The sequence below is a fragment of the Calidris pugnax genome, unplaced genomic scaffold, assembly GCF_001431845.1.
Source record: "Calidris pugnax isolate Ruff unplaced genomic scaffold, ASM143184v1 scaffold41, whole genome shotgun sequence".
Taxonomy (NCBI): Eukaryota; Metazoa; Chordata; class Aves; order Charadriiformes; family Scolopacidae; genus Calidris; species Calidris pugnax.
This window is the reverse complement of record NW_015094509.1, coordinates 289,815-302,198: the sequence shown is the minus strand read 5'-3', so window position 1 is coordinate 302,198 and position 12,384 is coordinate 289,815. Positions and strand designations below refer to the sequence as shown.

At 40.8% G+C, this 12,384-nt stretch overlaps 1 protein-coding gene across 1 annotated transcript in view; it reads right to left on the bottom strand.

The window, feature by feature from the left end:
• The window catches only part of ADCY1 (adenylate cyclase 1 (brain)), a 156,576-nt gene that overhangs the window by 98,979 nt on the left and 45,213 nt on the right, over nucleotides 1–12,384 (bottom strand). The window lies entirely within an intron of this gene.

The window sequence follows — 12,384 nt, the reverse complement described above, 5'->3', positions numbered from 1 at the left end:
GACCAACCTGACATCTTTCTATGGTAATATTATTTTTGTTCAAATAAAGGAAAGGCAGAATATATCATCAGCATTGTGTTTAATGAAGCATTGATAGGTTGCACATGGAAGATTATTAATTACAATGGAGAACTAGGGGAGGGTGAAGCCTTGGCTAAAATAGAGAGCGCAATGGGCAGCATGGAGGGCAGAAGCATTGGGCAGGAGAGTGGGCATAAAGAGAATGTAAAACTGCTCAAAGGTACAAAGTTCACAAGGCAGCATACAAGAAATGGAATTGTAAGAATGAGAAAAACTCAGTACATTGCACCTTTTAGGTACCAACAACAAAACCACAACAGATAAAACAAGTTGGAAACCTCTGCATGTAAAAGAGTCCCAGATGCTCACTGACCATTGAATGGAGAATTTTTGTGACGCTACCCTAAAAAGTGTGATTCCAGAATGAACCGTAAGATTGCCTAGCAGGATAACTTGAGATTAACTCCACATAGCTTGTTCAAACAGGAGCAAGAGCAGAGAAAGACTATAAGGATAAACAAGGAAACCAGAAGTATAAAAAGCATAACCTGTTTTCCTGGTTGTCTTCATATCTATTAAATTAGAATGCTCTAGAAATACATCAGTAAGGATTAATCTTCAAAAAGGCAAGCTAACAGCACTGACAACAGATATAAACTGACAATGAAAAAATGACTGCAGCATCAGCCTATCACTCATCTTTTTACTTTCACCCAATATCCTCAGTATCCACTCTGAAACCTAACTGGCAAAATTCAATGTATTCACAAAAACATTACAGAAAACTTGACAAGAAAAGGATTATACTCATTTCAGTTAATAGAAATCTTCCTACTGGAACTGAACTTGACTGAGAAGCAGCTAAATACATGCAAACAAACAGTGCATCAATACTTAAGGCATCTTCAATTGCCTCACTATAGTGCATACAGATATAATCAGGCCATTCTCTAGAGCAGATAACTTCAAACCCTCCTTATGTTTGGCTGGGAAGAAGGAATAGTGTTTCTGCAGTACATTGCTAGGGACAGGTATTTCTCTACTCCAGTAGTCATTATCTCCTCAAAGTGACTACTTCAAACTAGATGAACACCACATTGTTTATCTCTTTGGTTCAGTGAAGGCAGGATGGAGGAAAACAAGAGAAGGCAGGGGTCAGCAATTATGGAATCATATCCCTAAAATACAAATTTCAAATATATTCCAATTCAGTGCTCTTCTTTTGAGGAACTGGAATTAGGAGTTAAAGCACATAGTCTCAACACAAATTTCTTATTTTAGTCCTATCACTATTCTGTTCAGCAAAGACATGCTACCGACCATGGAAACATACAGAAGAAGTTAGTGGGCACGGGAAAATAGTAATACAGTATACTTGGAAATATCTATTAGGAAAACCCCCAAAAAAGTCAAACAGGAGTAAATGTTTTTCTTATTTATTAAATGTTAGTTTAATAAATATCCTTGTTTCTATCTATCAAGTTCCAACAGAATTTTAATAAGTGGGTTCTTGACCGTATACCAATGAAGATAAAACTTTTTTTTGGGCACAGAACAGCCACTGGAGTACTGTTCTAAATCTTCCTATGTGGAAAGAAAACATTTTGCCCATTCTCTTGCAGAGTCAGGACGGCCAGGTTTCATCTTTCAGTGAAATTATCTCCTCATAGTTGCACTGGGAGTATGCACATGAGTGGAGTACATATGTTAAAAACAAAAAAACATACTTCCAAAAATTGCCAAAAAGACACAACTTCCAAAAATTTCATTCCTTTATAAAAAGGCTTTTCTGATTCAAATAAAGAGGGGCATTAAAGATGATCAGAAAAAGTACCATAAGTACCAATCATCTGCCCATGTCATGATCAGAGGGAACACAGAAGTGCTAATGCAGGCCTACAGCCAAGACATATGTGAGCTCAGGTTTGCTAGAAGCTGAGGCTTCTAGCAAATGACGTGTTCCACACAGAATGATGTGTTCCACTGTGGACTGGACTGGGACAACACTTCTGTCATTGTATCTCTCTCTCTTCTTCTAAAGATGCTAGGAAGATGGCATCACAAGCAGCATCAGCTTCACTGATGTTAACCCCCTCCAGGGTACATGGAAGAGCAGACAGAGCCTCACTGGCTTACCCACGGCTGTACTAAGTCTCCTCTACAGTTACAGGTTCAACTCTTTCCAGCCCACAGGCATGTCTGGTTTCTTCCACCAATCTAACACTGAATACTTAGGCTAGGAAGTGAAAGTCACAGAGCTCAACCTTCAGGAACGTAGATGGATCCCCCCTCTTCTCTCACTAATCCCCCAGTGCCCAGCTAGTGGGATTTTTCCCGAAGAACATGCTACAAGTTACAGCTCAAGCTGGTACTGGGGCTGTGGCACACCCTGCTTTTCCTCTGCCCATCCTTCCTCACCACACTCCATCTCCCAAACGCAGATATCTCCACCAGCTCCACAAAGATATGTGGCGAACCTGCTGTGGTCTGGTCTGGCATCTTGCTGAGAAATGGGACCGTAAGGGAATGGGGGAGAAAGGCTGCAAACATCTCCAGTCCTCTTTCCTTACTGCTGGAGTAGACACATTCTGCAGCATGGGGAAAGAATCAAAGGAACTTAAGGACACACTGCTACACAACTGTTGTACCAGTGCTTCACAACATTACTATCGTCTGATACAGAACACATTTAGAGCTGCAGTAGCCACTCAATATATGGCTACATGTCCTTTATTACAGTTTTTTGCCGGTGGAGGAACAAGCAAGAACTCTTCAATAAACTTTTTGATCCCTAGCGTTAAAAAATGAGGTCCATAGTGGGTGTAAGCAGACTAAGGATTTAAAAAAATACCAGGAACCACAAGTCAAAAGTAACAATTTTAGAATCTAAGTTAGACATAGGAAGTGGTAACCAGTTAGTATTTCCTTTAGTATAGCAATATGAAAGCAAATCACAGCGCAAACAAGTAAAATGGAATTGATGCCAAAATCTCCAGAGACTAAGATATAATACTTCGCTTTGAAAAATCTAGAATTTTCCTAATCTAGATTGGAAAAATCTAAAAGCCTTTGTCCTTTGCTACTTGTTCTCATTTTGTCTTCACAGAGCAGGGAAGCGAGCATTATCCATCAGCAAAATTTCTCACTGCCTTCCAAAGAAGAAAAACAACAACCAACCATGCTAAGAAAGCAATGAGTGTACTCACTCACTTAAAATAACAAGTGTGACTCAGATTTTAGTTCATTATTACCATATCAAACTGGGAAATTCCTAATCAAATATGCCTGAAGGGAAGCTAAACTCCAAATTAAATCGGTTTATATTGAAGAGGTAATGGAGAACAGAAACCTTGGAAAGAATTTAAATTACAGGACAGATGGAAGTTCACTCTAGAATGGCAAATCCGGAAAAAAGAAAATTTACTGTAGAATGTATTTTTGCCAGTTAATGGGATGTGGTCTAGCTCTTTTCCTTCAGAGAAGGTTGACCAAAATGAACAGCCAAAATGTCTATGAGAGTATGTGCGTGTAAACAGCGTGCACTGTCACACACTGGAATGAAATCAAAGTGCCCATCTCAGCATCCTGTTCATGGAGATAAACTGTGCTTAAGCATTAACTCAGGAACCATTTGGCAACCTGCACATGTGGTTTGGCCAGCTGCTGTAGTGTGAAGCACCTATGTGGCAAAGCTGCTGGTCTACGGCGGAACCGCCTTTGAACAGTAGCACGGGAAAAGTTGTGTCAAACTTTTGTTAAAGCATTAGCTAGCGTTTTGTTTTAGTTAAGACACTTCTAGAAGTGAAAACAATTATCTAGACAGCAATAAAAACATACATAAGAGAACTTTGCTAATGACATTTTAAAGCTCCTTGTGAATTCCTACTGCTGAGGAAAGAACATCAGGAGTCACTCCTGAGGTTACATTACTTTATACTGTGGCATCCTACTAAAACACATAAAAAAATTGTGCGAGTGTCCACACAGAACTGTTGCCATGGATATCGCTCTAAATTTAGAAATCAGCCATAAAAAGTACTTTTGTACTTTTGGAGTATTTGCCTTACTATTTAACTTAAGGACCTGCAGCACTATAGCCAATGTTCTTACCTACGATAATTTGCTTAAGCAACTGTTATCCATGATGTTGTCTGGATGGCAGTGCATTTTTAATCATCTAATGACAGGTTTGTGTGCTCTTATTTGTTCCTCCTCCTCCATTCTCTCTCTCTCGGAGGCGAGAAGGGGAACCAGCAGGACTGCCATCATGGACTTCCAGAAGGCAGATTTTGGTCTTTTCAAGAGTCTGCTTGACAGAGTCCCTTGGGAGGCAGCCCTGAAGAGAAAAGGAGTCCAGGAAGGCTGGACGTTTTTCAAGGAAGAAGTCTTAAAAGCGCAGGCACAGGTCGTCCCTCTGCGCAGTAAAGTGTGACGTCGAGGGAAAAGACTGGCCTGGCTAAACAAAGAGATAGGGTCACAGCTCAGGGAAAAAAAGAGAGTTTATGGCCTTTGGAAAAAGGGGCGGGCTACTCAGGAAGATTATAAAGGTCTAGCAAAATTATGCAGGCAAAAGATTAGAAAGGCCAAAGCCCAGCTTGAACTGAACCTGGCCTCAGATGTTAAAAACAACAAAAAGAAATTCTATAAACGTATTAGCAGCAAGAGGAGGACTCGGGACAGCCTCCATCCACTATTGGATATGGGAGGCAATGTAGTGACAAAGGATGAGGAGAAGGCTGAGGTACTGAATGCCTTTTTTGCCTCAGTCTTCAGTAATGGAGTAGGGTGTCCCCTGAGTACCCAGACCCCTGAGTCAGCAGATAAGGGCAGGGAGCAGAATGAAGCCCCTGTAATTCAAGGGAAGCGGTGAGGGACCTGCTCCAGCACCTAGACACAAACAAGTCTATGGGCCCAGATGGGATTCACTCGAGGGTACTGAGGGAGCTGGCAGAAGTGCCTGCGGAGCCGTCACTCACCAGCAGTCCTGGCAAACTGGGGAGGTCCCAGCCGACTGGTGTCTAGCAAATGTGATGCCCATCCACAAGAAGGGTGGGAAGGATGATCCAGGGAACTCCAGGCCTGTCAGTCTGACCTCGGTGCCTGGGAAGGTCATGGAACAGATCATCTTGAGTGCCACTATGCAGCGCATGAAGGATGCTCAGGTGATCAGGCCCAGCCAGCACGGGTTCATGAGGGGCAGGTCCTGCTTGACAAACCTGATCTCCTTCTATGACAAAGTGACCCGCTTGCTGGATGAAGGAGAGGCTGTGGATGTTGTTTACCTGGACTGAGCACCTTATCGCGCTCTATAACTACCTGAAAGGTGGGTGTAGAGAAGCGGAGGGTGGTCTCGTCTCCCAAGTCTCAGGAGATAGAACAAGGGGAAATGGCCTCAAGTTGCACCAGGGGAGGTTTAGATTGGATATTAAGAAAAATTTCTTCACGGAAAGGGTCATCCAGCATTGGAATGGGCTGCCCAGGGAAGTGGTTGAGGCACCATCCCTGGAGGTGTTCAAAGGATGGGTTGACATGGTCCTCAAGAATATGGTTTAGTGGTTTTGGTTTTTTTTTATTGCTTATTTCTTATTTATTTTTTTGTCAGAGTTAGATTGATGGTTGTAGTAGATGATCTTTAAGGTCCCTTCCAACCTAGACGATTCTATGATTCTAATGGAAAGTACAGAGAGCAAGTAGCAAAAATAATTTGACAAATTCACAAAGAGTCAAACAACATCAGCAAATTTAATTGACAGTTGTTTGAGGCAGAACATATTTGAAATTTCCCAATACTTATTTCAAAATTCCTAACAGGCAAAGTATCAACAGGTTTTAGAATGATACAACTACTATTTTTTAACTTATCTATTTATGTTTGTCTAATCTACTCAATGTAAGCCAGCCTCCATTACAACATATAAGAGCTTAGAACAGGTGGCATGAATATATGTCATACATACATCTATGGGAAAAAACAAACTGCAACACACAGCATTCCAAGGCTGGAATAGTCTGTTAGACTGAGTATGAGTGACTACATAGATTTACACTAAAAAGTAAATTTCATACATCCCACTTCTTTAGAAATCTGTTCAGTTGCCATAGTTCATACCTCGTGTCAAAAAATTAAATTGCTGTTAACTGATTTAATTGACGTGCTTACTTGTATCAGGAAAGTGAAATAAAGTTAAATCAAATTGTTATAGTACTGATCTGGCCTGCTGTTGCAAGTGTGGCTTTTTAAAGACTTCTACAGATTTTTATGTAATACCATATATTACATTTTACAAATTAAACGTATGAAAATGTATGTACTTTGTATGATTTACAACTGCACGACTTTTCTTACGTGTTACTGAGTTTCTACACTGTGACATTTCAAGTCCAGTTCAAAGTAGCTCTGTGTCTTATCATACAGATGTGTAGCCCTAAGCTTAGGTGTCCCCCTGAAACCACTCCCAGGGAAAAAACCTCATCTCATCTTCAGCAAGACGTCCAGCGGAGAAGGGATGAACTACCCTCATATGTGTCTATTACTACTATAGGTTGAAAGGTCAGATTACATGCTTCAATTTTACTTGGCCACAGTTAGGTAAGAAGAATCCCAACGGTGCGCCGAATAAGGCAGCTTCTGGCACTAGCCACATTCAGATAAGATGTTTATTCTGCATAAAAAGAGGTGCAATAGAGCTGTAAAATTAGAACACATTTATTTGTTTGCTATATCCTGCTTGGCAAGGGGTAACAAGCAGTTCCTAATGGCTTCAGGTTGAAGCTGAAGCCTTCCACCTGAGGGCTTGCATTTAACCTGAGCAGCCCTCAGATTTATTATTTGCTGTATTTAGGATAGACACATGCATGACTGTTGCAGGACTGGGGACTAAGAGATGCTAGTGAGGGGAAAGCTTCTGGGCAATTATTACTGTGGGGGAGACAGAAATGTGTCTCTTCACAACTATTTTTACCTGAGAGAGGTGGAAGACAGACAAGGGGTGCCACGTAGCAGGATAAAGAGAGCCAACAGTTCATCCCAGCTCTGTCTAAAGATCTAAGCAGCCAAAGGTAGCAAACGAAGCAGAGAGCAGGACAAGTTTGGATCTCTGCTCCTGCTGCTATTTGGCTAAGAGCAATTGCTGGCCAGCCAGCAGGAGTGGGAGTGGAGTCCAGCAGTCCAAACTGAGCCCCTGAAATTGTAACCCTCCTTATTTTCTCTTTTCCCTGATCTTAGAAAAGAACAGAGAGGTTTTTGAAGGTGGACTTTCCTCTTGTGGTTGTGGCTTGGTGACACAATAAATTCAATTTTAAGCCTCCTTGTAGGAGAGAACACAGTGCTAATGTGCTACAGGCTCAACCTGTCAGCTAAAATTAGTTAGCCCACCTACATTTTTCAAAGATTGCACTGGCTAGCCTTTGCAGAGGATCAGGTATCATCTCTTGCCTTGCAATTTGTGCAAAATAACAATCACCTCCCTATTGCATACTAGATAATTCGACAAGAACATGTGCTTGTGCCCACACATGATCCAGATGAAATTTCTGCTGCAGGTGATTTGCTGATGCATAGAGCCAGTATGAATAATAAAAGAAACAGGACCTGTGTTCGACATGATAAATTTCATATTTTCTTCTGCACTGCAATGAAAAAAGATGCAAGATTCTGAGAATAAAAAGTATGGGAAACATGAGGAGAACCTGATTAAGCATTGATAAGCATACTGTCAGGCACCCCAGAAATTACTCCTGCCTGAGGCTGCGCAAATAACTAATTTTTCAGTTTCATTGCTGAATTGGAATAAAACCAAACACCCAGCAACCTGTTATACATTAGCACAATGAAAGTCCAACATGGTTTGCTTTATTCAAACATAATGTTGTATTTTTTTTCCTTTTTTTCATAAATGCTTGAAATGAAACACAATGGAAAGAGCCCCTGGAGGGCTGCTATGAGTGTCTTCCTTTTACCCAAAAGTACAGGAGGTAGTATACATATCCAAAATGTGTAATATCTAGCTTAAATAGTTTTGAAGGGGGATCTGAACACATCAGGGAATTTGAACCCAAAGCAGCCTAAGCAGCAGTTCAAAGTATTCTGCACTGAGACTCATGGTATTTTTTGCTGACACTGTTTCATTTTCCATGAATAGTTATTAATCAAATCTCTGACTTGTTGATGTCCCAGTTACTATATCCAGTGTTAAGGATATTGCCCTAAAATGAAGCAGACTCTTGGAATGCATAGACATATACATTCAGACATTTGTATGCACAACTCAGCATTGCATAAAAAGAATTTAGCTAGCTTCAACAGGTACGGAAGCACTGCAGAGCAACACTGAGGTGCTAGTCTGCATCTGCATCCCAGAACCAGCATTACTTCAGTAGCAAAGTTTTGTACTAGCGAAGGGAACCAACCTAACTCTCAGCAAAACTCATGAGACCAGCTGGTGTGCCGTGCTTCTGGCTCTGAAACTAACCCCAGAGCTGGCAGTCTCAGCCCACTGCTTCCTAACTCCCTGTGGTTTTTAATGCTTCCTTCAGGTTCTTATGTTAAAGCCAGTAATAAACTTAAACTTCATAGTGGAATACACAACTATTTCATGAAAGATGGTGAGCAAGTACAAAAGTAACATTTAGGAAGGAAGGAAAGATCAAAACAAGTTTCCAAACAAGTTGCTTGAAACATGCAAACATATTTGCACGTACTTACACAATTAAAAACCAGTGAAGATAACTAAGCTGTTTTTGTGGGCTTTGGAAGTTTGCATGAAGACAAACATTTTCCCAGCCTTCCTCATACAAAAACCACAGGTGGTTTCCACATCAGCCTGTGCTGGTGCAAGTGCATTTCTTTGATGGAAATTATATGCTTTATCTCCACATCCAATGCATGAATATGCATAAAAATATTCTTATTGTCAGGGAGAGAGGAAGGAAAGACATGAGTAAGATTCATTGCAAAGTTGGCAAGATTGAGACACAAAGCTGTTTCCATGCATCAGGAGGCCAAACACAACACTTCTTCAGCTTGGGAGGAGAGATGAGCGGGGTTATGAGAGAAGTCGACAGTGTTAGAAGTGGCATGGAAAAGGTGACTGTAGAATGATTACTCATAGTTTATCGCAAAACAGAGCTGGAGAGCATCCAATCAAGTCATCAGACATGACAACTAAAAAGAAGTTCTGTTTACCAGAGTGCATAATTAGAGTGAAATTCACCACCACAAAACTGTGGGGAGTGTTGTGTCCAGTTTTGGGCCCCTTACCACAAAAAAAGACATTGAGGTGCTGGAGCGGGTCCAGAGATGGGCGATGAAGCTGGTGAGGGGTCTAGAGAGTAAGTCTTATGAGGAGAGGCTGAGGGAGCTGGGGGTGTTCAGCCTGGAGATGAGGAGGCTGAGGGGAGACCTTATTGCTCTACCTATTGCTCTATTGATACTACCTGAAAGGAGGGTGTAGCTGGGGGGGGGACAGTCTATTCTCTCAAGGAACAGGCAACAGGACAAGAGGAAACGGCCTCCAGCTGTGCCAGGTTGGCACCGGTTGGATATTAGGAAAAATTTTTACACTGAAAGGGTTATCAAGCTGCCCAGGGAAGTGGTTGAGGCACCATCCCTGGAGGTGTTCAAAAGACGGGTTGACATGGTGCTGCGGGACATGGTTTAGTGATGGGTTTTTTCTCAGAGTTAGCTTAATGGTTGGACTAGATGATCTTAAAGGTCCCTTCTAAGCTAGATGATTCTATGATTCTAAGCCATACACACACTGAATGAGAGAGTAGAAACATCAGAGTCCACAGGCTTTTAAACACAGTGGTCCAGTTGCACTCAGCATTACAATGCCACCACTCGCTAGGAGCATGGCACCACTTCAGGAGTTGCCATGCTGGGAATTAATACACAGTGAGTCACAGCTTCCTTACTGGTTTGCCCTCTGAATAACCTCAAACACGAGCAGATTACTTCTTTCTCTACTCTGAACACATCCCCATGCCTGTTTGCTCCTTTCTTGCTCACTTGGGAAGGGGTCAAGCCTTCTGGAGGCTACTCTCAGAATCAGGAGGGACATCTATCAGTCCAGGGAACAGGATGACAATGCTTACTGTATGGGCAAGAGATAATCTGGAATCGATGAAGTGGACACAGAGATATGGTGCAGTGGGAGTAAAGGGGAAGTGCTCCCATGATGGTCCTCTGATTGAGCAGGAAGAGAACAATCACAGTTCCAAGGAACAGGACCCACCTCACAATATTTATTCTTAACTGCTTTCTCTGCAGAGGATGGTCTTGCTGCTGAGATTTATAGACAACAAGACAATCATTTGCTTATAGTCTAAAACTTACTTGATTCTTGGCCTTTGCTTCTGGTGTCACTATAGAATTGCAGGCTAACATTCAGCAATGTAACAAGTGGATGATGCCATCATCAAGGCCAGTTATTTGTTGTGACCATAGAGAATAGGTAACAGGATGAACATTAAACTGAATTTTAAAACAAATAGAGTCCATCTGGTCCGATTCTCCCCAGTAACACTTCCAAAGCCTACTTGCAAACTCTTGCATGATGCCTCCAGAAATGCTACATGAGATCTTTTGCTCTTGCTCATAAAAATAGATTTATCAAAATGATCACATTGGACTATTACTACAAATGCACCCTATATGAGGAGAATCACTCTAAGTAGGACACAGAGGAATAAATCTGACTTACAGTTTCAGATGTGGTATCTGTCTCACACAGTCAAGACTGTGTATGTTCAGAAGGCTGTATACGTTCAAAAGCCAAGAGCATGTTCTTTCCTTTCCCATTAAAGACTTGCACAGAAGTACCAGGGAAAGGTTTTATCATTTTGGATTACAATTCTCAATGTAAAAGGTATACAGTATTTAGGTCAGAGCATTTGAATGAGACAAGAAAGTCTGATGAAAAAACTCAGTGCTTTTTAACATGTACTGTTGGTACAAAATACCAGGAGCAAAAATACAGGAATGATCACAAAAAATTCAACTAGGTCAGCGATGTCTCCTTTAACCTCAAACGTGCTTGAGTGTTGCCAGCTGGAAACTTGAGCTACATTATGCCACAGCAATTGCAGAATAATTTTGTAGCCTGTAATCATGTCTTAATTCTTGCCCTGGTTTTAGAGGTATTCTCAAGTAGTGCGAGAGCAGCCACACAAAGTATTTTGGTAGTACTTTTGACAGCTAATTAGTATATTTCACCACTGTATTAAGTTTTACACTGTGTTGCATAAAGCTAATTTCACAAGTGTAGGAGAAAAGTATATTCTCTTCATTGACCTGTATACTGCATTGGAAAAACATTTGCAGGATTCTCTAGGTATACTATCAACAATAATGCTTTTGCTTTCTTGTATTTCCATATGCATGGATAAAATATAAAATAAGACAGATTGCTAATGTGCTTACTAGAGAAAGAGAAAAATCAGTATTATTTTTATGTTGGATCTCAGAAGTGGGTTTTCAAAGGCAGAAATGGCAGGGCTGCCTAAATCCCATGGAAATTCCTTTACAGCACATTTATGACTTTGGAAATCTGCATCTTTGGACTACAAACGACCAGAATCAAATCTAAAGGCTTTGATCCTAATACCATTTTTACACAGCCAAAGTATGCAGTTGTTCAAAGAAGACATCTACTTATTAAAGAGTATGTTCAGGTCATAAAAATGCATTCACTCAATTCATAATAAAAAGTACTTAAGGACCTACTATGTTATTTCACACATAGAAATAGAATTGGTAGAGAAATTGCAAATTAAGAGAAGTAAAAGTGTGTGAGGTACACAAGCTTTGAGGACCCCAACATCTTGTATAGCAAGGTTTGAATGAGACTTAAGTCCTTATTGGCATGTTACCATAATTCCAGAGAGGTCAATGGAGTAATATCTATGTATTCCAGCGTGGTCCTCTATTATCACCTAGACAGAAAGAATAATCTAGTCTAAACCTTACAGATGGCCAGATCTTAGTAGGTTTAACATTCAGGTTTAACATTTGGACCTCTGAGTAACAACAGCAAGCTCCACAATACAGCAATTTTTCTCGTTGTTTCCAAATACGCTTGGAAGATTGATTGATAAACTTCTATGAAATAAACCATCAAACTACTAAGGTGGCTTTTGAGAAAAGGAATAGATTGTTATCACAGTTATTCCTGTATATCAGTGCAGCCCCTACACCCCAAAATGTAGACTTTTGTTTATAGGTATCATGAACGCAAACAACTTATAGTACATGCAGCCAGAAGAGAAGTATTTACAGCATTCTCTCACATCCACCCCAAAACATCCATGCAGAAAAAAACCCAGGATTTTAGAGTGCAATAGTATGTTAGTTTTTAGCTCAGA